The sequence below is a fragment of the Oncorhynchus keta genome, chromosome 5 (genome assembly GCF_023373465.1).
Source record: "Oncorhynchus keta strain PuntledgeMale-10-30-2019 chromosome 5, Oket_V2, whole genome shotgun sequence".
Lineage (NCBI taxonomy): Eukaryota > Metazoa > Chordata > Actinopteri > Salmoniformes > Salmonidae > Oncorhynchus > Oncorhynchus keta.
The window spans coordinates 10,157,033-10,179,168 of record NC_068425.1 but is presented as its reverse complement, the minus strand read 5'-3'; the positions used below and the strand labels follow the sequence as shown (position 1 = coordinate 10,179,168).

At 43.6% G+C, this 22,136-nt stretch overlaps 1 protein-coding gene and 1 long non-coding RNA gene across 4 annotated transcripts in view; one reads left to right on the top strand and one right to left on the bottom strand.

Annotated features, from left to right (window-relative positions):
* Nucleotides 1-1,472: 1,472 nt before the first annotated feature.
* LOC127929999 (gap junction gamma-1 protein-like) overlaps nt 1,473-22,136 on the top strand; it is a 36,941-nt gene continuing 16,277 nt past the window's right edge. The window contains exon 1 of the mRNA XM_052518685.1: nt 1,473-2,561. The gene's annotated coding sequence lies outside the window, so the exon portion shown is untranslated. The remainder of the gene's footprint in view (nt 2,562-22,136) is intronic.
* LOC118384780 (uncharacterized) lies at nt 5,286-21,359 on the bottom strand. 3 transcript variants are annotated; one of them, XR_004825917.2, is made up of 3 exons: nt 20,845-21,359; nt 20,044-20,211; nt 5,286-8,602 (listed from the first exon to the last, which is right to left on the bottom strand). It is a non-coding gene; the product is annotated as an uncharacterized LOC118384780 (long non-coding RNA). The 3 variants fall into 3 exon arrangements; XR_004825916.2 differs by having other exon boundaries at nt 20,891-21,359; XR_008136463.1 differs by lacking the exon at nt 5,286-8,602 and adding an exon at nt 9,292-9,513 and having other exon boundaries at nt 20,891-21,359.

Genomic DNA, 22,136 nt, shown 5'->3' with positions numbered 1-22,136 from the left:
GCCTGGCTGGCCGGTCCGTGACAAGTGTTTGTCCGGAAAGGTCGGAATACTGAACGAACAAAGGGGAAAAGAAAAAAACGCATGACTGTGTGACTCTCTCACCCCTAGGGCACCTGAAGGACCCAAAACACTGAATCATCATCCTCCGATGATGAGAGATCACAGGATCTGTGGAGGTCAGACCACACTGCAGAACACAAGCAGCTAGGCAGGGAGAGTCGGGCTGGGGGGATGGCTGCACAGACACATGCCTGACAGAAGAAGCGAGACAGACGGGGTGGAATACATTGGACCCACATTGAAGAATTAGGCCTCAAACTTAACTAGCCTGGTTTCAGTTAGCCATGTGTTCCCTGGCTTGAGGCTTCACACAAAGGCAGATCAAGACCAGGCCCCATGTCATTTTTTTAAAAATTGTACCTTTATTTAACTAGGCAAGTCAGTTGACGGCCTAGGAACAGTGGGTCAACTGCCTTGTTCAGAGGCAGAAGGACAGATTTCTCAGTACTGAGCAGTTAGTTAGGGAATGGGATGGATGGATGGAGTGGCTATGTTCCTTTCCAGTATAGAGCAGGAGTGAGAATGTTAACGTTATTTCCAGTGAATCAAGAATGGAAGATTTGACTCTATGGGATCATGATATGGAAGGGACTCTTTTGGAACTTAATCTTCCCCTTGGGACACTGTTGTATTTGGCCTGGTGGTGGAGACTGTCAATTACACTCTGCATTATGGGTCATCCAACCGAGTGAAGTCATCAAAGTTGTATTGGGATCCCAACTTTCCTCTCTCCTCGGGCTCTTGGTGTTGAGCAGCAGCAACTGAACAGAAAAAACGAGTGTAAACCTGGCATCAGCCTCTTCTCTGGGCGCCCTCACAGGCAGAGCCCAGACCCAACCAATCCTGTCAAGCCTGTCCTGATTTGACAGGGAGCTATCACTGTGGAGAGAGGATGAGGGACTGCCACTGGTCACAGCGGGAACCCGGTTCCGTTGTCACTCTCCATTTCATTGCCACAAGGTTATCTCTAAAAAGGACTTGCATTGTTCTACCGTTGGAACTTTCCGTGTCTCTTCGCGCGCTTCTCTGTGATGGAAGAAGTAGAAAACCCGGTGTCAGCGCAACAGCTCCTTTCATAAGAAACGTAAATCTTACATCAGGCATTTTTAGGGTAAGTAGAGTCAATTCGATTTTGAATTGGCCATGAGGCAAAGTCAACATTCTATGGGCTTGTGCGTTAATAGGGAATTAGATGTGGATTAGGTTACTCTAACATTTTAACAGTTCATTTGGAGAAGAAATAGCCTACAAAATGAGGTTATCACAATATTTGCACATCTAATTCTGCAGACAGTTCAAGGTAAGGTAACTAACTTTTACACAATTTAATTTGTTCCATTGAAATGTTCCCTCCCTCTAGATATAGCTCATATATTGCAATAGTTGTTTGCTAATGCAAAGGAATTGCCTCCTCAACGTGCGGTGATGTTTATGATGAGTTGTGTCACCAAAATCCAAATGTGTAACCTGACGGGCACGCGCACTGTCAAAGATGCGCAACATCCCACTGTTCTTTCGCATCACATCGACATCACTGCGCTTCTGACAGAAAATCGAGCTGTCACTCTCCGGTGTCCATCGTATCTTCAACCAAAACGTGTCAGTTCGAAGTCTAGCCAGCGACTATGTCATGCCAAATGGTAAACAAACGCTCGCCTGCCATAATAGATACGAGAGGAGAAGTCACTGTCGGATTGAGGTGGATTAGACCATCTGAAGTCACTTGCACAAGACATCAACTCTGGTTTTCCGACGATGAAGCGACCCAAGAAGGAACAATAAGATGTGAGCGATTCATGGCTTTGTTAGAAATGTTGAATTGTGGCAACCCAATTCAGCGACTGACATGAACAAAATAATTTGTCTGAGAAGCTGATGCTACTGTTCCATAAGCAAAGAAGCCTTTAGACCCGACAAGTGGCGCATGTAGCCTACTAGAGCGTTGGACTATAGAGCGTTGGACTAGTAACCGAAGGGTTGCGGGATCGAATCCCCGAGCTGACAAGGTAAAAAATCTGTCGTTCTGCCCCTGAGCAAGGGCGCCGAAGACGTGGATGTCGATTAAGAAAGACCCCGCACCTCTCTGATTCAGAGGGGTTGGGTTAAATGCGGAAGACACATTTCAGTTGAATAGGTTCAGTTGGACAACTGACTATGCATCCCACTTTCACTAGTAGGCTACCGAAATAACAAGACCGTAGACTGTTCAGGAATGCTCTCATTTGGGATTCGGAATGCATTTTACGCAGCAGAGAACTTTGCTTTAATCGAAGTACTTGTATCGTGAGAGAATAATAGTTATCCTAAGGACCTTGGACAAATAATGCACAAGCTTTGCCTGATGCGATGAGATACTCTTCACGTTCTCTTGAGAATTGGAGCCAACCATATCAACACCGAGAAAAATTTAAGTTTGGACTGTGTGTAAAGCCAGAACCGACAAAACAATTTCACGGGAACACCGCATCTATATTAAAACATCTTCACAGACTCGCATAGCGGTAAGAATTTCTGCCCTATACAATAACGATGCTGCTCTTTGTTTGCCTATTCATTGTCTGCACGAGGCTGTGTTCCGTAGTGCGTTTTGGTTAGCCTTGGGTAACCAATGCGCCTTTGCAACAATGGCAAATCGAACGCACATTTTTGCATGGTCTGTTTTTTTCGTAAATGTTGATCTACATTTTGCATGGCCTGTTTCACTGTTATGTTGCCTACAGACCTACTGTACCTTAGTATCACCAGGAGGGCAACTCTCAACCGACCACACCTGCACATGTGGTTGGAGAGGCGGATTAGATTGTGGCGGCTAAATTGCGCGACGTAAATCTATTTTCTGAGTGCAATCCGTTTGCCAATCTCAAATGAATCGGTTAATTGTATGGTTATTTCAAATAAGTGTATTCGGTTTGCATGTCAATAAACGCTTCATTATCCTATCCTTTGTTACAGAATATTGACAGTTGTCATGTTGGATGATTATTTTTTTTAGTATGCATTCATTTAAATGTATGTAGCTTTTCGGAACTAGTGCTTGGTTTCTCATAGATTAATTAACGATCATGTGCAGTGCGCTCGATTAATGGCATTAACAAACGTTCGGTATCCACAGTCAATGAGTTGGGGACAATGGGCTCTGGAGCGTTAGCTACAGTTCATAGTGTTCAGTATTTACTACTATGCACAATAAAACAATACACAAGGGAAATGTAGTTGTCAAGATATACAGATCCTTTTTATTTGTTTTTAGGCTATTCAAAATATATTGTGTTTTTGTCTTCATGCTAATATGGTAACATTAAACATGATGTATCTTTTACTTTTATGACATTACTATTATATAACAATTACATTATTTTTTATTAAAGGAGCAAAAGAGTGAGTCGTGGACAGTGGAAGAAAGGTATACCGTGATTTTCAGAAATGGCCCTCCTTTTCCGTTTCTCTCCATTCCGTGGGTGTTGCTTTATTAGCCAACTGATTCTCTAATTCATGCAAGTAGTCATTTTGACCAACTTCCCTCTCCCTGGATGTATTTAATGTATCTGTAACTGGTTCAGTCAGAGGCACTCCCATCACTTGGTATGGTTAACCCCAGACAGCCTGGATATTCCATTCTTATGTTACTGCAATGAGTTCCTGTTCCATTATCCCTTATGCACATTAAATATACACTGAACAAAAATATAAACTCAGCATGTAAAGTGTTGGTCCCATGTTTCATGAGCTGAAATAAAAGATCCCAGAAATGTTACATACAGACAAAAAGCTTATTTCTCTAAAATGTTGTTCTTGTTAATGTCGTCCAACTGTTGATGAGCATTTCTCCTTTGCCAAGATAATCCATCCACCTGACAGGTGTGGCATATTAAGAAGCTGAAAAAAACAGCATGATCATTACACAGGTGCACCTTGTGCTGGGAACAATAAAAGGCAACTCTAAAATGTGCAGTTTTGTCACACAACACAATTCCACAGATGTATCAAGTTTTGAGGGAGTGTGCAATTGGCTTGCCGACTTCAGGAATGTCCACCAAAGCTGTTTCTAGGTAATTGAATGTTAATTTCTCAACCATAAGCCGCCTCCAATGTTGTTTTATAGAATTTGGCAGTACGTCCAACCGGCCTCACAACCATGTGTATGGCGTTGTGTGGCGGTGAGAGGTTTGCTGATGACAACCTTCTGAACAGAGTGCCACAAGCTACGGACAATGAGCGCAGTTGCATTTTATTGATGGCAAGATCCTGAGGCCCATTCATCCGCCGCCATCACTTCATGTTTCAGCATGATAATGCACAGCCTTTTGTCGCAAGGATTTGTACACAATACCTGGAAGCTGAACATTTTCCAGTTCCTCCATGGCCTGCATACTCACCAGACATGTCACCCATTAATTAAGCACGTTTGGGATGCTCTGGATCGATGTGTACGACATAGCTTTCCAGTTTCCGGCAATAACCAGCTCCTTCACACAGTCATTGAAGAGTGAGACAACATTCCACCGACCACAATCAACTGCCTGATCAATTCTATGCGAAGGAGATGTGTTGCACTGCATGAGACAAATGCTAGTCACATCAGATACTGACTGGTTTAATGATCCAAGCCCCTACTTTTTTTTTTAAGTACTGTATCTGTGACCAACAGATGCATATCTGTATTCCCAGTCATGTGAAATCCATAGATTAGGGCCTAAATCATTTATTTCAATTGACTGATTTCCTTATATAAACTGTAACTCAGTCAAATCTTTGAAATATTTGCATGTTACGTTTTATATTTTGATTCAGTATACATCCGGTTTCTGTGTAGTATCTAACACTGACAGACTGGGATGGACTTCAGCGTGTTACACAGTGACTGCACCAAGCTGCAGACAGCTGCACACAATACAATGTCTGTCTACAAAATGTAGATACATTTTACATAGCCCAGCACCAACAGAAATGCTCTAGCCATGAATCCTACGTATTGGTTTGTGTTAAATACAGATGACATGTATTTATTCTGTCTCCCCTTTGGTGAAATGACCATCGTCAGCCCCTCATTGGCCCTGTTTTCCCAATACCTTCTTGTCCTCCTCTCTGCTTTTAGATTTACAAGGTGTGTTTTGGCATTTCTCTTCATTTCCACCATGGGACTGTGGTGCACACTTTTTTTAGGCAGTTTATTACTGTCCCCCCCCAACAACCCCCAGACCAGCCCCCTTAATCCTGAGCTCTCATCTTAGTCCCTGGAGAGTGGGTGGGAGACCCGACCACTGCAGGGAGGAGGAGGGTTCAGCAGGGAGACCAGCCTCCCTGGCCCCAGTGCTGAGAGAGGGATGAGTAGCAGATTCTGTGTGGCAGCAAAAAAAAGAACACCATCTCCCACATCAGTTCTTTATCATCAAGACTGATGTGCTCTTCTAATATCTCCATTCAAAACACACAAATTGCTCTCTGTTGAATCATCTGTTGGGGGAAACCACTGGGCCAGACTTCTACTGTAGAGAATACAAATAATGGATAAACGGATGGAATAAATCATGGATATTAGAGTCTGCTAGGTGCTAGAAGAGAGCGATACGTCTCCCCTTGAGTAATAGTGTAGAATGTAAAATAAATCACAGCTGTTGTAAAATAGTAGGCTAATCATGGACCTAAAAATGGTCGACGTCTGAATAATGGTGTAGGTCGACGGACTGTATCTCCCAAAAGATGTCCTGAAAATGCAGTGTGCTCTTTCAGAAAAGGATTTGACATTTTCCTTCTTTGAATAGTGAATGTCATTGTAGAGGGTTCCTCACTCTCCGTCCAATTTTCTAGCTGCATGGGACAAGAGCTGAAATGCCTAGGTATTATGTGTACATGGAGTTTAGCAGACGCAAACACACCTCAGATTTAACCCTGGTCGCACAGCGCACAGACAGAGAAGACTGAGGCTTTGTGTCTGAAATGCAAATGCTTTAGATTCCCTCCATTTTCCTCTTGGCTAGTGCTTTAGACTTGTCAAAAACAAAACAAAAACGGAGAATAATCTTAAAGTAGAATGAAGGGACCTGTTTTATCGAATAGTGTAAATGGTTGTTGTAAATTGGGTTTGTTGTGTGTTACTGACAGTTTTGGTCTGGTATGAAGTTATGGCAAAATTAGAAGGGCATATGTTCATTTTTTTTGGGGGGGGGGCTGTATGTCTCTGGGTTTTAATGTGGTTTATGTTGTGGAAGAGCACTGGTATGATGATTGGGCTGGTCTTGTAGAACATCTTGGATCTTGGCTATGGGTTGTGGATTGAGCTGGTCTTGTAGAACATCTTGGATCTTGGCTATGGGTTGTGGATTGAGCTGGTCTTGTAGAACATCTTGGATCTTGGCTGTGGGTTGTGGATTGAGCTGGTCTTGTAGAACATCTTGGAACTGTTTGCTCTGGATTATAAATTTGGCTAGTCTCTTAGAACCGTTTCAATTTCACTAAGATATTGGGACAATTCATTGAATACTTAATGACCGTTTTGTGACACAAAGCATTCCTCTATCCACTGACGGAAGGTCATGCTGTACGTGAGTTAAGAAAGCGAGTAGACGATTTTTAAACGTGTGTGTGGGGAGATGGGTGTGTTAAATGAAAGTTGCTTTCTTGAGAAAGGTTGACTACGTCGAAGACTTTGACCTTGCGGTTATGTTTAATTGCTCTTAACTGAAAATGCACCCCCCCCCCCTTCTGATTAATATGTAAGATTAATGAGTGCGCACTGCAACTACACACGTTCTTTGTCCTTGCTTCTTCTTAACACTGTCACAGAAAGGTGGTGGGGCGTCTGTAGTCCAAAACACGCGATTAGCATCACTTTGTTTGGCAATCGAACACAAAAAAGGTCCAACTGAAATTTGACTTCTGCTTCATCCCAACCCTTCCAAACATTCTAACAAAACTACACAGTGAGCAATGGGGAAGGACTGTGTCCTTGTCCTCGTGACTCATCACGACTTGACGTCAGTCTGAGGAGAATGTCCCCTGCGGTCACCCTCCCTTAAAACACAAATGTCTGTAGTTGACATTCCACGTGCAACGAAGAGTCTTTCATTTTTGCTAAGCAAGAGAAATTGGTCATTTTCCTAACGAAGAGAATCCATATCGTCATGATTCACAATACACCCATACTTATCAGGGTCATTTTTCTGGGGAAAAAGTCAACTGTGTCATTTTGTTCATTTTCTTACACCCCTCAGATATTGAAGAATTGTAGACAGGCTTATAGAGAGCCATGAATGTTCATCAGACCAGACATCAGAAACTTTGTCAGTGTTTTAAAGGTCTGTAATGCAAAGGAAAATGTGTGTGTGTGTGTGTGTGTGTGTGTGTACAGACTGTGATGTCTGGTTTACCTCAGTGTGTGCTCCTAAGGAGAGGTGAGCAGCACAGCAAAATGCATACAGCCATGAGACTCCTTCCCACTGGGAAAGTCACTGCTGAGCACGGGGATCTGCTCAGACACATGTGCCTCGTGTAACACACACACATCGTCTCTCTCTCTCTCTCTCTCTCTCTCTCCCTCTCAGACACACACACACACACACAGTCTCAGACACACACAGATTCACACACTGCTCTTACACACAGAGACGTTTACGCTCTGACATACATATTCACACAGATTTCTCAGACTCATGAGTCAGGGCTCCATGATGCATTTACGTACAAGCGTGGAGGAGACGGCATGGCCCGTAACGCGTGGCGACGGGTCTCATGCCTACTGCCCGCAAGTCACTAAAGGGGTGGAGCCGCATAGCTGAAAGCTGGCTGCACTACACGCAGTAGGAAGGAATGTACTTTAACCACAGACGCTGGTCGTTCACTCAATTAAACTGAGATCTATGTGTGTCGTGTGTGGGTGTATGCATATGGACGTTTGCGTATGAGGTGCAGCTGTTGCTAGGGTGAAATATAGTCAGGACGGAGGATGCACAGTTGCACTGTTTAAACATAATCGCATAGCCAGTGCCGCTTGAAACATATTATATTGAGATACTGTATCTTGGCTCCTTAAACCAAAGCCTTTCTTCGCCTGCCTGAGTTCTAAGCTCTGTGGCTAATAAGCAGCTCTAGACTAACACACACACACACACACACACACACACACACACACACACACACACACAGTATGATACTAAGGTGAAACACGCTGTGAAACACTGTGACAAATTATCAGCAGGTTGTCTCCGCTGCGGTGGAACACACAGAGAAAGTCCTTTCACTCACACACACACACGAAATATCCGCACACTCGCAAGGGTCGTCTGCAGGGTGCAGAGACTGAGGTGGTCGTCTATAAGAATCCAGTAGGGGATCTGTGTCACAGTGCTGTGCACGGCGAAGGACGCACGATTTGTCCAGCAGCGTTCACTGCTCATGCCCCATTGGCTTAGCTGGGCCAGTCGTGGCTGCATGGGCTCTGTCTCTCTCTGTCCTCGTCAGCAGGAGAGAAAAGCTGAGCACAACAGCCAATCTCAGGGGCCACCGCAGCAGAGACAACCTGTTACTCCCCGGCAGCCAGACACAGCTACACAGAGAGGGAAGGAAAGGCACAGAGAGAGGGAGACATTTGATTTGCTTCTTTGCTGACACAAGTGTTTTAGCTTATAATATTCATTCATGTCAAATCTGACAATGATCTTTTAACGAATAGATGTGAATGAGCAGCTGAAAACATACAGTACACTGTATATGTCTAGTCTGAAACCAAGGGCCATGCAGCTCTGAGTTGTCCAAGAGAATCTTTTCGGTCAATTGAGCATCTTTAAGGGTCTGCAGTACACATGACCAAAATGGTAGAGAGAGAGAGACAAGCTGGTACAGGGTTATTTTTAGCCACTGCTACATTTGCAGTAAGGGTTATTTTTCCGAGACATCCCACTGTCTTTGGTCACGTAGCTGTCCATCCCAACTCCATATGGTGGATAGGCAGACAGGTGGATAGATCTCCTAGATGATATAGACATTGTCTCCAATGGGCTGAAATATTCAAGAGGGATTTCTCCATTTATACTGCGATCAGATCCCAGACGAATCACCAAACTGACGTTCTCCACTCTCAACTCTTCTCCCTGAAATAGGCTACTATTACTATGCTGATATGCCATAAGCTTTGTAAGCATGCATATTTTCCTGGTCTGACTCGCTGTGGTGGGGAGGGTCAGTTAGAAAATAACTCTGTTATACTCGAAAGATATGGGTATGGTTGTAGAGAATCGAAGGACCGTGAATGTAAGAAGAAACCTTAAGGCCCGGAAGCAACCGCTACCAGCCTAAAGAACAAGGATGAGGCGGATGTCCTGGTTAAGGGGAGTTTAATGGAAGGAGATGTCCACATTCATACACACATCACACACGTCTGACCACTCTTGGTTCAGATCATTGAGAATCCCATCCAGTGAGAACGGACATGAATTGTGTCTGAGAATGATTGTGGTTCTGAAAAGAAAGGATAAATAAATGTAGGCTGTAGCACTGATATGATACGCATGACATGAAAGTACAAGCTCGTGTACAACACTGTAAAAAGGCCTAGCATAAATGAACTAGTAAACGGGCTCCGTAAGCTCGAGGTCCTGTATATAAACAAATATATAGGAAATACAGCAATGTAGAAATGTCTACAGAATATAGCCCAGATTATAAACCGGGTGGTTCAAACCCTGAGTGCCGATTGGCTGAAATCTGTGGTATATCAGACTGTGTACCACAGGTATGACACAGAATTACTATTTACCAGTCTAATTATGTTGGTAACCTGTTTATAATAACAAAAAGGCACCTCGGGGGGTTGTGGTATATAGCCAATACATCATAGCTAATGGCTGTATCCAGGTACTCTGTGTTGCGCCGTGTAAAAGAATAGCCATTAGCCATGGTATATTGGACATATACCACACCCTCTTTGGCCTTATTGCTTAATTATAGCATGTACCTGGCACCATGCATGAGAAATGCTAACAACGGGCTAATCGCTAATAAGCATGCTAAATCCTAATGCATTCTGAATACAAATGCTAATGCTCGCACACGCTAACGGGAGCGCGAGCTTACTAACAAGCTCAACACAATACAATTATTTACAACAGACGCTACTTGGCTCCAAACCCACAAGACATAAAGATCTCTATGTTAAGCTGCACGCACAATAAAACATCCAAACTGCAAAGGTATGTGACCTCATGCAGGAGGACGAGTAGCGTGACCTTGACCAATAAGAACTCAAATAAGTTTAGGACTTTCTGAATGACTGAAGAACACCAGTAGAGTGTGCTAGAACAGCTGACTGAAGAACACCAGTAGAGTGTGCTAGAACAGCTGACTGAAGAACACCAGTAGAGTGTGCTAGAACAGCTGACTGAAGAACACCAGTAGAGTGTGCTAGAACAGCTGACTGAAGCTGGCTGTTTTGACACAACTCTTCTGTCCACTTCTGTTCTTTCGCTCAACTTGTCTGGTTTAGTCACTCTTCTGCATAAGTCCCTTTCTCTCCTCTTCAAACTCTAGGGAGTCAGCACCAACTACTTATGGAAGGCTGCTACTCCATGATCTTGAGTTGAGGCAGAGAGAGAAGGGGAGGTCAATTTGAAGGGTCTTAGCTATGGGTTACATTGAAGGCTGTCACAGTAACATTGCCCTAATCTAGGCATCTCTTTATCACTCATTGACCTATTTTCTTCAAATCAGCTGTCAATCAGTTGTCAGGCCCCTGTCAGATAATGACCTTTCATCTAAACAGATGATGGAACAAACAAACAAACAGACACAGCCATCAGCTACACACAGCGGCAGGTCGAAAAAGTATGTGAACCCTTAGGAATTACCTAGATTTCTGCATAAATTGGTCATCAAATTTGATATGATCTTCATCTAAGTCACAACAATAGACAAACAAAGTGCGCTTAAACTAATAACACACAAATTATTGTATTTTTCTTGTCTATATTGAATATATAATTTAAACATTCACAGTGTCGGTTGGAAAAGGTATGTGAAACCCTAGTCTAATGACTTCTCCAAAAGCTAATTGAAGTCAGCTAACCTGGAGTCCAATCAATGAGATGAGATTGGAGATATTGGTTAGAGCTGCCCTGCCCTATAAAAAAACACTCGCAAAATGTGAGTTTGCTATTCACAAGAAGCATTGCCTGATGTGAACCATACCTCGAACAAAAGGGATCTCAGAAAACCTATAGATGAAGAATTGTTGACCTTGCATAAAGCTGGAAAGGGTTACAAAAGTATCTCTAAAACCCTTGATGTTCATCAGTCCACGGTAAAACAAATTGGCTATGAATGGAGGAAGTTCAGCACTGTCGATTTCTCCCTAGGAGTGGCCGTCCTGCAAAAATGACTGCAAGAGCACAGTGTAGAATGCTCAACGAGGTTAAAAAGAATCTGAGAGTGTAAGCTAAAGACCTACATAAATCTCTGGAACATGCTAACATCTCTGTTGATGAGTCATCGATACGTAAAACACTAAACAAGAACGGTGTTCACGGGAGGACACCACGGAAGAAGCCACTGCTGTCCAAAAAAGATATTGCTGCACTTCTGAAGTTCGCAAAAGAGCACCTGGATGTTCCACAGCGCTACTGACAAGATATTCTGTGGACGGATGAATCTACAGTTGAGTTGTTTCGAAGGAACACACAACACTATGTGTGGAGAAAAAAGGCACAGCACACCAACATCAAAACCTCATCCCCACTGTAAAGTATGGTGGAGGGAGCATCATGGTTTGTGGCTGCTTTGCTGCCTCAGGGCCTGGACAGCTTGCTATCATGGGCAGGAAAATGAATTCCCAAGTTTATCAAGACATTTTGCAGGAGAATGTTATGCTATCTGTTCGCCAATTGAAGCTCAACAGAAGTTGGATAATGCAACAGGACAACGACCCAAAATACAGAAGTAAATCAACAACAGAATGGCTTTAACAGAAAATACGCCTTCTGGAATAGCCCAGTCAGAGTCCTGACCTCAACCTGATTGAGATGCTGTGGCATAATCTCAAGAGAGCAGTTCACACCAGACATCCCAAGAATATTGCTGAACTGAAACAGTTTTGTAAAGAGGAATGGTCCAAAATTCCTCCTGACCGTTGTGCTGGTCTGATCCACAACTACAGAAAATGTTTGGTTGAGGTTATTGCTGCCAAAAGAGGGTCAACCAGTTATTAAATCCAAGGGTTCACATACTTTTCCCACCCTGCACTGAGAGTGTTTACACGGTGTGTTCAATAAAGACATGAACATGTATAATTGTTTGTGTGTTATTAGTTTAAGCAGACTGTGTTTGTCTATTGTGACTTAGATGAAAATCAGATCACATTTTTTGACCAATTTATGCAGAGGTCCAGGTCATTCCGAAGGGTTCACATACTTTTCCCACCCTGCACTGAGAGTGTTTACACGGTGTGTTCAATAAAGACATGAACATGTATAATTGTTTGTGTGTTATTAGTTTAAGCAGACTGTGTTTGTCTATTGTGACTTAGATGAAAATCAGATCACATTTTTTGACCAATTTATGCAGAGGTCCAGGTCATTCCGAAGGGTTCACATACTTTTTCTTGCCACTGTACATTTGCAGTAAGGGTTATTTCTCTGAGAAATCCCACTGTCTTTGGTCACGTAGCTGTCCATCCCAACCCCATATGGTGGATAGGCAGACAGGTGTATAGATCTCCTAGATGATATCAGAGATGGTAATTCATGTTAAATGGTTGACCAATCACGCTAAGTGAAGCTACTACACTGTTAGTCCTTCACATGCTGGATCTGATCAGACAGGTACATTGTCTCCAATGGGCTGAAATATTCAAGAGGGATTGATCCGTTTATACTGCGATCAGATCCCAGACGAATCACCAAACTGACGTCCTCCACAACTCTTCTCCCTGAAATAGGCTACTATTACTATGCTGATATGCCATAAGCTTTGTAAGCATGCATATTTTACTGGCCTGACTCGCTGTGGTGGGGAGGGTCAGTTAGAAAATAACTCAAACACCGTCAGTCTACTCTTCTGTTCTCTCAACTTTTGGGCTTTAGTCACCCTTCTGCATTAATCCCTATCTTTCCTCTTCAAACTCTAGGGAGTCAGCACCAACTACATATGGAAGGCTACTCTGAAGGCCCTTCCTGATGGATACTGTCTCCATAATCTGAGTTGAGGCAGAGAGAGAAGGGGAGGTCAGTCTTAGCTATGGGTTGCGTTTAAGGCTGTCACAGTAGAAGCAATAGTTTAACATTGCCCTAGTCTAAGGCCTCTCTTTATCACTCATTGACCTATTCTCTTCAAGCTGCCAGTCAGGCCCCATCAACATAATAACTTTCAATAACAGATCATGGAACAAATCAACTCAATGTTTGTTGGTCGCGTACGCAGATTTGCAGATGTTATCGCAGGTGCAGCGAAATGCTTGTGTTTCCAGCAACGACAGTACAGCAATACTGAGCAATACAAAACAATACACACATAATCCAAAGTAAAAAGAAAGAAATTAAGAAACGCCAGAATGAATCCCATGAACAACCCAAATAGCACTGCAACAGTAATCCAAATGAAACCTGGATGTTTCTACACCAGAGGAATGTACACAAGATCTTCTAAGAATGATATGTACAATACATTAGTAGATATATTTGAGTGAGCGATGTCAAGAATCCAGTATATAAATAAATATGCAGTGTGTATAAGCAGTGTAACTAAAATGCAATGTACAGTAGTAGAAATATTAGAATGGGCTATGTGAAGAATACAGTATATAAATAGACAGTTCAAAACCCCTTAGCAAAATAGATAGAATTGCAGGAACTTAGTTTCCGGACCTGAGTATAAATAATGTATATGTATGTGATTGGTGTGTATAGACAGGATGAATAGAAAAGCTGCGTACTGCAGTAGTTATATAGGATGAGCCTTGACTAGAATACAATATATACATATGAAATGGGTAAAACAATATGTAAACATTATTAAACTGACCAGTGTTCAATCAATGTATGCACGTACATAAGGCAGCAGTCACTAAGATGCAGGGTAGAGTACCGGGTGGTAGCCGGCTAGTGACGATGTCTGAGGTTCAGGACAGGGTACTGGGACGAGGCTGGCTAGTGGTGACTATTTAACAGTCTGATAGCCTAGAGATAGAAGTTGTTTATCAGTGTCTCAGTCCCAGCTTTGATGCATCTGTACTGTCTCCGCCTTCTAGATGGTAGTGGGATGAACAGGCACAGCCTGTCGGCCTGCCATCAGCTACGCACAGAGGCAGGTTGACAACAACATGAAACGATTGGACAAGAATTTTAAACAACAACAACAAACTAATGTGGCACGCTCGTCATTTTCCAACGGCCTTGTTACATCACCGCCATGAGCTAGCTCTCTCAGAGCGGTCCGGTCCAGTCCTCTCCCACCACCCCCATAGTCTCTTCTCCTGCCCCAGTCTCTTTCCCTCTTTTCCCCCCCGAGTCATGTTTAAACAAAGTAATACAAGTGTGTTTCCATGGCCACGAGGCCTGGCGATTATCTGGTGGTGTGATAGATAGGGGAAAAGGCCTAAAGGGCTACGCAGATGCTCGCTAATAATGGGCGTTAGCATCAAAGCAAACTTTGAGATTTTATGTTTTTTTTTAAAGAAAAGATGAGCTTGACAGAAGAGCTCAAGGGCTAACTTGAAATTGGCTGGTTTCCACCGTCACACGGGAAGGGCATGGATTCGGGGAAGGGAGAGAGATGTGAGGGAAAAGAGCCTCTCACATAAACAGCCTTAACTCAAGACTGTTTACAGTACGACCAAGGAAGGGCTGATGGGGAATGTGTTCTATCTGAAGGTGATAAAGTATATGTTTTGGTGTGGGGCATGGGGGAGAGACTGAGTAGGGGTCCTTGGCTGGAGCAGTGGAGTTATGTCTGGATCTCATCTCGTATTCTGTCTACTGAACTTGGCAGCAGAGGACTCCTGGAGCAGCCGGTCCTCTCCCCTACACTCTCCACCCCAAGCCATCCAGTTATTGACCCAGTGAGGGACTTATACTGGAAAACCGGTCTGTTTATGTGTGCGGAGTCACTGGTAGCCCTGGCAAGACTTAGGCTACACACATGAATACTATCTGGAGTCAGAGAGACACATAGTGAGCCAGGACTGTGCTTCTTCAGTCCAATTCTGTAATCCTTCAGCGCGTCTCTGTTATCATTACTGGAAAGGAGCTCGCTTCTCCTTCAAACACTGGTTTCTGTGGAGAACGACAAGAATGAGATTACATGAAAACTGAGACTGACATGGCCAATGAACAAGCCTTTATTAGTCTGCTTGCCTGAACAATAAGCATCAGCGTGTGGTCTTGGATGTGAGACAGCACAATGTACAACAGTAGGTCCTACAATGGTGTAGTCATTGTATACCCTTATGCTTTAGCCTACCACGTTTTTAGATGAATAAGGGATTTTTTGGGGGGTGAATTCACTTTTGTTAACATTTTTGGGAGAGATCTGATGTGCCCCCATATTCATTCCATAGTGACTCTACCCCTCCTCCCTTACTCTTCCACTCTGTACTCCATTCCTCTCTCCTCCCTGGTGCACACACAGTCTTTTGTGGAAGGTAAAGTGATTGCTTAGTTCAACATAATGCTTTCCATCTGTTGAATTTGGCTTCTATTAGTTTCAATTGAATACGTTGGTGTTGGAATCTTGCTCTAGGGCCTTAGGGGCCTCACTTAAATAAATCCAGGGGAAAGTCCTATACTTTTCCATTTTTTAATCCCTTACTCAGCTATGGGATGTCACTATCAATTACCTTTAACTATGAGCTGCGTGTTCCTCTTCTCTGAAACAGGGAACTCTTCCACATCAGAAACAGATACACTATAGCTTATAGGGCATCTCTACTGAATGTCTCTCAAATGCAATGATGTTGTTTGATAAACCTTGACCATGTTGATCATTTTTCTCTTAGAGATGTGGGTCCTTGATCAAAATTCCTAGCCACTTAAAGGCCTAGGCTTTTGATGATTGAGTTGGAGACATGCGTGGCCACACAGTCATGGGTGAACAGGGAGTACAGGAGGGGCCTGAGCACGCACCCCTGTGGGGCTCCCTTGTTGAGGATCAGCGTGGTTGAGGTGTTGTTGCCTACCTTCACCACCTGGGGTCAGCCTGTCAGGAAGTCCAGGACCCAGTTGCACAGGGAGGGGTTCAGACCCCGAGCCCTGAGCTTAGTGATGAGCTTGGAGGGCACTATGTTGTTGAAAGCTGAGCTGTTGTCAATGAAGTCAACAGAGGTACAGACCACTGGATCTTAAAGTTAACTCACCCTTCTGTATGTAAGATGTCTATTTTGACTCTGCCAGAGGGGGTAGCCAACATTGATTCATTCATTATTCAATGCTAATTAATTTCTGTAATAACTCATGCGTGTTTTGAAAGGATTTAGTCATTTTCACACCCCAAATTAAATGTTCACAGCTCATGACAATAGCTTAAGTGCCAATTTGGCGCTAGTGAAAATATAATAAGTTCAGCTAATGACATGTTATAAAGTGAAATGTCAGGTGTTCCTCCATCCTCTCTGAGGTCATTAAAGATCCCATGGCACTTATCGTAAGAGTAGGGGTGTTAACCCCAGTGTCCTGGCTAAATTCCCAATCTGGCCCTCAAACCATCATGGCCACCTAATAATCCCCAGTTTACAATTGGCTCATTCATCCCCCTCCTCTCCCCTGTAACTATTCCCCAGGTCGTTGCTGCAAATGAGAACGTGTTCTCAGTCAATTTACCTGGTAAAATAACGGAGAAATAAAAATCCTATTGTTAATAATATTACACTCATTTCACTCACTAATCAATTTCTAATTTGTGTTGTTACATTTTTACCATGCCGATGTCATCAATCATGGCAATTGGCAACACACCTTTTTGTATTAATTTCTCATTCAGTCATTTGGCTTTAATTTCAAAGGACATGAAACAGCCCATACAGATTAGCCCTCCGCTGGTATCTGGAGCAGAGATGTTGAATATGTTCAGATCCCAGGTCAGTTGGGAGTGTTAAGCTCTGTGACAGAGCAACAGGGGGTGAGCACATTTGGCAGGTCTCAGGTCTGCTTTGGCCTCAGGCGATGTACCAACTACTAACACAATAGAACTGGGCTTCTGGGAGCTTGAAATCATATCCGAATCCTCTTTATGGCCTCTCTCCTGACTCTCATGACCAATTTCTCCTATTCTCTTCCTCCCCATCCCATTGTCCCATCCCATTGTCTCTCAGGTTAATCTGGGTTTGCTCTGCTCTGACAGCGTTTTGCGGTTTGTCCAGTCATGAATCACCATTCTAATCATCTTTAGTCTATACCAAACACTGCTGTAATGGACTCACTGGAAATCAATCTCATCAATAAGGGAATCTTCCCCCTGAGTGTGTGTGTGTGTGTGTGTGTGTGTGTGTGTGTGTGTGTGTGTGTGTGTGTGTGTGTGTGTGTGTGTGTGTGTGTGTGTGTGTGTGTGTGTGTGTGTGTGTGTGTGTGTGTGTGTGTGTGTGTGTGTGTATCGACCCTGGTTCAGTCTCTGATTCCTGCCCTGTTTAATCTCCAGGGGCCTTTCCTGCACAGCTTGTTAGCAGCACATCTCACATCAGAGGCGTGTCGGCCTTAAAAATAAATTACCCCCTCCCCGCCCTGAATTCAGGAGTCAGCTACAGAATAATGAATATGTGTTGGTCTGTATTTGGCAACATTTACCTAATTACTGAACACAGAGGGTAAGAGTTGAATGACATACTGCACATGCAACAAAGAGGAATAGACATACACTCTGATGCTGTGTGTTAGATGTGGAAGGAGGGAGTCTATATCCTCAGGGTCTTTGGTGGATGATGAGGAGTTCTGGTGAGGAAAGAGGGGGATGGGAGAGGAGAAGAGAGGAGGCCTCGGTAGAGGGGGATTAGGAAGGGGGGGCTACAGCTACACTACAGACATGGTGTGGTGGACGGGGGCTGGGTAGCGAGGGGTGTTGGGGGAGGGGAAGAACCTTGTTAGAGAGCTGATGATTTCCCCTCTCAGAGTCCACACACACAGCTCCATTTTGTGCCCTGGATGAAAGGCTGTGAATGAGTTGGTAGGACAGAATTGTGTCTACCGGGTCCATGGTGCCATGGGCTCACAGACAGACACAGCTTTCCATTCATACACATTCTACTGGCGTAAGACTGTGGGCTCCATGCGTGCTAGGCTGTCTTTGTGTGGGGGAGTTGGTGTGTGTGTGTTTCGTGTTGCCATGTGTGAGAATCGCTCAGCTTTCAGGTTTTTCTTTGCTAATGTATGTAGGTATGCATAGGGCATCATTTCACTATCTGTGGTTAGCATGGCTTAAAAGATAGTCGGCATGGAGAAGGAGGGATGGGGGGATAAGATAATACCACTGAGGAGGAAGGAGAGAAGGGGTGGATGGTTCTCTCTATCTTTTTCTCTCTCTCTCTCCAAACCCAATCATCAAGACTCTGTCTTTCACCCCTCTGGCCCTTGTGGAGATTTCTGCACGCTTTGATGAGTGCGATAAGCTCACAGTGCCTCTTCCCAAAACGATGCAGTGACTCTCGTAGTGTGACCCTTATTTTACAACAGTGCCACATCACCCCCCAACAGAGTCTGTTTTCTATCACAGTGTATACATAGAGTTGTAATAGGAATACATTCCCATTCACATACTGCTGTGTTAGTCAAATGCAACACCCAGTACAGTTCATAGGTGTCCACAGAGACACCATCATATTTTTGCTTTTTAAATCTGTCAGTGTTTCTTTCAGATGACAGAATGTCTCTCACAGTACTAGAGACCCAGTGTGCAAGCTGCTGTAGCTGCTACACCCCCCACTCCACACACACACACACACACACACACACACACACACACACACACACACACACACACACACACACACACACACACACACACACACACACACACACACACACACACACACACACACACACACACACACGCCACCGCTGCACTCGCTGCCCTTCACCATTTGTCTGATGTTTCGCTTTGCTTTAATAACAGGACTGATGCCATTTAAATCTCTCGCTTCAGTGGAACTCAGTGGAAATCCAGAGGCATAAGTGGGTTACTGAGTTTCTCCTTTTTCACCAAAATATGATAAGGCAATGAATTCAAGTCACTGTGTGAGCGCAGCTATGACAAGCTGTAAATCAACCCCCAATTCCCCCTCCCTAACCAGCAGCCAGGCTGTGCACCTCACCCACCCCTCCTTACCCAGTGCCCAGGCTGTGCCCCCAATTCACCCCAATTCCCCCTCCCTACCCAGCACCCAGGCTGTGCCCCCAATTCCCCCTCCCTAACCAGCAGCCAGGCTGTGCACCTCACCCACCCCTCCTTACCCAGTGCCCAGGCTGTGCCCCCAACTCCCTGGACATTATGCATCCCAACACAGCCAGATGGTAGTCCATCTCTATAGCTAAAACACATCCACATTTAGGAAACAGATTTGACGTTAATGAGTCTACAGGATGTTATTTAATAAAAACAACCTCTCCTCCTACATCTACGTTTTTCTCTACCAAACAACCCTCGTTCAATGGAAGGTATTTTAAGTAGTGCTTATTAATCAAGTCACCACAAATACTTTGCAAGGTATATTTAAATTTAGACTAAACAAAACCAGGAAACTGCTGAGTGATGTATTAAATCTTATTTGAATGGTAATGGTAGTTTGGACCTGAGAAGTGAGTAAGTGTGTGTGTATTGCACACAGTCTCTTACCTCTCTACCCTGTTGAGTAACCACTGCACCAGTGGAGGCTGGTGACTTGAGACCCACAGTATAAGCGCGGATTGCACAGACGACAAAAGCGTCTTTCAAAAATTGCCAAATCAATTATTTTAACCTAAAACATTTAATAAAGACATTGATAGTAAAATGGAAAATGGAAATGAGAGGACTACTTACATACTGTTGGGAAGGGACCGCAGCAGTAATTAAAATAGTTGACGTGTTCAGAGGCTTTCAGTGCAGGACAAGGGTTGAGGTGTTCAGAGGGTTCAGTGCAGGACAGGCTCATCATGGATGGATGGTGTTGGAGAAGAACTCTTCCACTGAGGGCAGGACAAGATTTGACTGGGAAGACAACAAACAAGAACACTACACAGTTAGACAAAAGAGTTAAGAATGAGTTAGTCCAAGCACAGATTAAAACCACATTGATGTGAAATAATGGGATTTAGTGATTGACTCTACATACAGTAATGAGAGAAAATTGAAAGGGAACATTATATTTGCCAGATGAGACATTGTTTCAGTTCATATCAGGAGAGAGTTGACACTGGTGGTGGAGTGTTCATCCCCTCTTAGTCAGGGAACAGGAGGGGACTGGGTTGTAAATACAAATAGCAGCGCCATCCTAGGTTTGGGCAACAAGTTTGGGCAACCATGGAGTTAAACTCAGAATTGATATTCAAACACAGACTGCACATCTCGCCCACTTGACACATCAAAGTAGCCCAATAAGCGTTCCTGAATAAAGCCCCGATCATCCACATACCTGATGATAACTAACACAACTGCGCGCGACACCTGATGTCTGGGGTTTCATCCATTTGCCATGCGTCAACCTCTCTTTTAATCTCATTTTTAATGGATGATGCGATAAAAGTGATCAAATCATTCTGAATTGATTTCTACATCCAAGAGAAGACAATAGAAACTTCCATATGCTCAGCAAGTAAAGCATCGTAACATGCAGTTAGTTACCTTTTCAAGTTGTACTAGTTGCCCTTGTTAGCGGAACTTTCCTTACCGTCATGCCCCTTTGCTTGACAACGTGTCCAAAAAGCCCAAAAATGGAGTATCCCTTTTTCTTCTTGTTTTATGTTGCGCAGTTTGAATACGCAGACCTTCGTCCATTACATGATCAATGCGTCTTTTTCTCAGAAGCTTGAATCTGATGTGTGCAATGAAAGGGGTTCTTCAACAACAATTCCACTATAGTTTAGTGTTAACTAGCCATTCTGTCGAGAAAAAACTCCACTCGTCTAGTATCTAGCTACTTACTTGCTACTAAAGTTAGCAGGGCACTAATGGCACTAACTTGACACCAAAATAAAGTTATAAAACCAAGAAAACAACATATAATCTACCCCCTCTGTCTCCTGTAGTTTGAAGAAACTCATTTGCATGGAATAATATTTTTTCAAACGCTTCTTTCACTATTTCACTATTCACTATTTCAATCTATCCAACAATGTCACCAACTCACCAAGCTTCTAAATCACACATGCGTTAGTACTAGGTTCATTCTCTGATCCTTTGATTGGATAGACAAGATGTCAGTTCATACTGCAAAAGCTTTGATTGGTTGGAGGATGTCCTCTGGAAGTGGTCATACTTACCATGTAGGTCTATGGAAAGAGGTGAGCAGCACGAGTCTCCTAGGTTTTGTAATGAAGTCAATGTAGTCAGAGAAGGATGGAAAATAGCTGTCCTCCAGCTACACCCTAGTGCTTTTGAGACTACTGTAAACCTTAATTGCAAAATAGTGGGTTTTATTCCGGTATTTGGTGATGTGAATATAGTTAGTGTATAGTTTTATAAAAAAATTATCACTTTTGTAATGTTATTTTATTTGTAGTTTTATTCACTGAGCAGGATGGTCCTCCCCTTCCTCATCTGAGGAACCTCCACAGCACCACACACACACACACACACACACACACACACACACACACACACACACACACACACACACACACACACACACACACACACACACACACACACGCACTATTCATGCCTCAAGACACAACAAGAAACACTCTCTCCCCTCCTGGCTCACAAACACATTAAAGCATTTTTCAGCCAAAAGTGGACTCCCTCCATCCACACCATTTTCCCTGTAGTTAGTCACAGCTGGGAGGACCTTTATCTCTGCATTATAACCCATACATACTGTACGCAGCCAACTCACAGATACTAAACATGCACTACAGTACCTGGCTTTCTGTTATACCTTTCATGATCCCACCTCCCCACCCCCACACAGACAC